The following is a 4,188-nucleotide window of genomic DNA, read 5'->3' as shown; positions in this document are numbered from 1 at the left end:
CTGCTCTGCGCACCCTCCTGGGCTGAGCTGTGGGGTGAGCCGGGCCCTGTCTTCCTCCCTGCCCTGGCTCTGTCCCCCCAGTGCCCACCCCCGAGAGTGGGGAGGGCGGTGGGGCGACGCGGACTCTGAGAAGCCTTCCAGTTCCAACTGCCAGGGAGCTGCTGCCCAGGGAGCCGCGAGGAGCGAGGTCGGGCATGCGCGGGCTCTGCCTCTGATGGTAAGAAGGGGAGAGAGGGAAACGGAGTGAAGCCAGTGAAGGCAGCAGGCGCCCCAGGGCAGACCCCACGCGCCAACACAGCCGAATTTCTGGCAGCGGGAAGGCCCTGCGCTTCACTCCTGCCCAGTCACTGGGAAATGCCCAAGTCAAGATGGGGAGCATGGTGGCACCTGGCGTCTGAAAGGCAAACCCCCCTCCTCTGTCTCATCCTCCAACCTCTCCCTGTCCTGCGGGGCTCACATGCCACCTCCTCCAGGAAGCCTTCCTTCAGGAGCCTGCCTGTCAGAGGTCATCTCACCTTTTTCTCAGATCCCATGCCCTGTTGATTGTTCTCTCATTGCCTTGTTTCCAATACACGAATGGTCAGGAAATGTCTGTCCCTCTGAAATTCCACTCTCCTTAAGGCAGAGGCCCTGCTCCACCAGGAGCAGCTAAAATTTCCTATTGAGACTCCTGGTTACAGGGGCACAGGTTGCCCCCAGGGATCTGTTCTCAGCTTCCCGAGGGCAGGGTGTGCCTCCTCCCACCTTCCCGCATGCTGCCCGTGCCACAGAACCTGTCCAGGGCCAGGGGAGGCACCCACACACTGTCTGCACTTGTAGGGCACAAAGGGACAGCCCTCTCCCTCCAGAAGTCCAGGGACTCAGCCTTGGTGCAGACTGGGTCTTAGGCAAGGCAAAGCCAGAGGACAGGATCTGCAGGGACTTCTGGACGGGAACCAGCCAGCAGCCAGGCTCCTCAGAGGCGCTCGAGGTCTGGGGGTTCTCACCTGATCCTTAACTAGAAAACTAGGGCTGGGCTCAGGGCCCCCCCAGGGCTATTATGTTCCATGCCATGTGCGCTCCCAAGGGAGGTGGTACTTCTCCCTCCTGACTCTGTCCCCACCTCCGTAAACAAGCCTGTGGCCCTCTAACAAAGCCCAAAGTCCCATGAAAGATCCTGCCTGGTGCTGGTCCTCAGCTACATGGACTGGGTAGCCCTTTTTAACAGGAAAGACAGCATCTGGTTCCCCCCTCTCCAGTGGCCTTCTCCACAGGGCTGGCCTGACTCCCCACAGCACTCACCTGGACAAGTGGGGGCCCATTTCCCGGCTGGCCTCCCGCTGTCCCCCGAAGGTCTCTCTCAGCATGGTGAGCGTGGGAGCCAGGCTTCTGCCTGTGTGAGGGAGGTGCTCAGACCCTGCAGGGAGGGAACAAGCTGGAGGAAGTCGCTGGCCCTGCAGAAGCTGGACAGTCACCCCCTCCACACCCACTGCCAGGGAAGGGGCAGGAAGCACCAGGGGAGTCACCTGCTCTCGTCTGAGAGGGAGGTAGAGGCAGAGGGAGGCTAGAGAAAGACAAAGAAGGCAAGGCAGAGGCAGGGAAAGGCCAGCGAAGGTGGGCTGGAGGAAGAGACAGAAATGGGGATGAAAGAATGAAAGAAACAGAGAAAAGCAGAGAGACAGGGAAGAGAGGAGAGAGGAAGGGAGCCAGAGAGAGGAAGAGAGAGCTGGTGAGATGGGGAAGGGAAGGATATGAAGGCAGGGGAGGATGAAAACGCAAAGAGAATGAGGTGGAAACAAAGAGAAAGGGAATTCCAACCAACAGTAGGCACTGAGAAAGGGACTTTCCACGCTATTTCATTCAACCCTCAAAACAAGTAGGTACTACTGCCATTCCCATGATTAGATGAAGACACAAAGGTTTAAGAGATAAAGAGGGAGGGAGAGAAAATAGAGGCAGGAGAGAGAAAATATGAGGCAGGAATACAGATAAGACAGAGACTGCGTATTCAAGATCAAGAGACAACAGGCTGGGCCTGGTGGCTCACGCCTGTAATCCCAGCACTTTGGGAGGCTGAGGCAGGTGGATCGCCTGAGGTCGGGAGTTCGAGGCCAGCCCGGCCAACATGGTGAAGCCTTGTCTCTATTAAAAATACAAAAATTAGTTGGGTGTGGTGGTGGGTGCCTGTAATCCCAGCTACTTGGGAGGGCGAGGCAGGAGAATTACTTGAACCCAGGAGGCGGAGCTTGCAGTGAGCTGAGATCGTGCCACTGCACTCCAGCCTGGACAACAAAGTACAAACTCTGTCTCAAAAAAAAAGAAAAAAAAGACAAACAACAACCCAACAGTGTATCTGCCCATAACAGCATAAACTTGAGAAGAAGGGCTGTCTGTCTCCAGCAACTAGAAGAATGTCTGACAAAGAGCAGGCGTCCAGTTAACAACTATGGAATGAACAAGCAAACATTATCTGGACTATGCCATCAGGCAAATAAAAGAAGCCTTGGAAACTGCATAAAACCGGGGTGACCAGGGAAGGCTTCACGCAGACAGTCGATCTGAGCCAAACCTGGAGGCACGCAGGAGGCAGAGCAGCGGCTTGGGTCATGCAGCAACAGCCAAGGATCTGGCGAGGGCATGGAAACAGAAGGCGGCAGAGGGGCTGTGGAGGCAGAGTCAGTAAGTTCTGAGGACCAGGTCTACTCTTCTTTGAGAAGCTGCAGTGTTGGGCTTTTGAAAGGACTGAAGCTCAGGGCGTGACCTTCAGGTAGGGGTCTTCTTAATGACCACTGCCATTCTCCAGGTGAGAGACAAGAACCTGAACTAAAAATGCAGCAGCCGGACAGCGGGACAGGGACAAGGTGTAAGATTCATCCACTTATTCATTCAACCTGCTGAAGAGGTAGGATTGCCAGTTCCTGGACACCACCTGCAGGGCTCCAGTGTCCCCTGGAACCTGGGAGGTCAAGGTTGCCCAGGCAGGGCTCCAAGGAGGTGTCTCCATGGACTGTCTGGTTTCCAGCCTGAGGGACTGATGACCTGGTTGCTCTCAAGGATCCAGAACGTGAAAGGAGGTGCAGGTTTTGTTGGAAAGCTGAGTTCTCATTTGAACTTGTTGCAGAGCCTGTGGGATTCCTGAGAGGTGACAGCCAGGGGCATTTGGATAAACTCTGTGAGAGCTCCAGAGAGGGCTGGGCCGGAAATAGACTTTGCAGCTGGTGGCACAGCAAGCGAAGCCATGGAGATCATAGAGATTACAGCCTAGAAGCTAGAGAAGAGGGCCAAGCAAAGCAATGTGGGGCACAATATTTAAGAAGACAATATTCGCCTATAGTCCCAGCTGCTCAGAAGGCTGAGGTGGGAGCATCACTTGAACCTGGGAGGTCGAGGTTGCAGTGAGCCATGATCGTACCACTGCACTCCAGCCTCCAGCCTGAGACAGAGTGAGAACCTGTCTCAAAAAAAAAAAAAAAAAGGCCGGGCGCGGTGGCTCAAGCCTGTAATCCCAGCACTTTGGGAGGCCGAGACGGGTGGATCACGAGGTCAGGAGATCGAGACCATCCTGATCTACATGGTGAAAACCCGTCTCTACTAAAAAATACAAAAAAAAAAAAAAAAACTAGCCGGGTGAGGTGGCGGGTGCCTGTAGTCCCAGCTACTCGGGAGGCTGAGGCAGGAGAATGGCGTAAACCCGGGAGGCGGAGCCTACAGTGAGCCGAGATCGCGCCACTGCACTCCAGCCTGGGCGACAGAGCTAGACTCCGTCTCAAAAAAAAAAAAAAGACAATATTTAATATCCAGTTGTGAAGAGCCACTGCCAGAACCTGAGAAGGAATGGTGGAACAAGAAGAGCAAGAAAACTAGACAGAGAACAATTTTTTGAGATAAGGTCTCACTCCCATTGTCCAGGCCGGAGTGCAGTGGCGTGATCTCAGTTCACTGCAGCCTTGACTTCCCCGGCTCCAGTGATACTCCCACTTCAGCCTCTCGAGTGGCTGGGACTACAGGTGCGGGCCACCATGTCTGGCTAATTTTTGGTATTTTTGGTAGAGATGGAATCTCACTATGTTGCCCAGGCTAGTCTTGAACTCCTGGGCTCAAGAGATCTGCCTAACTCAGCCTCCCAAAGTGCTGGGATTACAGGTGTGAGCCACCACACCCTGGCAAGAACAATGTTTTAAGAAGCACGAGGATGTTGAGTATCAAACG

General features: G+C 54.7%; 1 pseudogene across 1 annotated transcript in view; it reads right to left on the bottom strand.

Annotated features, from left to right (window-relative positions):
• Nucleotides 1-4,188, bottom strand: part of LOC105502954 — an 11,423-nt pseudogene that overhangs the window by 1,548 nt on the left and 5,687 nt on the right. The window contains exon 3 of the transcript XR_001000421.1: nt 1,282-1,396. The product of XR_001000421.1 is annotated as an uncharacterized LOC105502954 (transcript). The remainder of the gene's footprint in view (nt 1-1,281; nt 1,397-4,188) is intronic.

This window comes from Colobus angolensis, unplaced genomic scaffold (genome assembly GCF_000951035.1).
Source record: "Colobus angolensis palliatus isolate OR3802 unplaced genomic scaffold, Cang.pa_1.0 Scaffold82, whole genome shotgun sequence".
Taxonomy (NCBI): Eukaryota; Metazoa; Chordata; class Mammalia; order Primates; family Cercopithecidae; genus Colobus; species Colobus angolensis.
The sequence above is the reverse complement of the archived record's forward strand: the minus strand, read 5'-3'. Positions and strand labels throughout refer to the sequence as shown.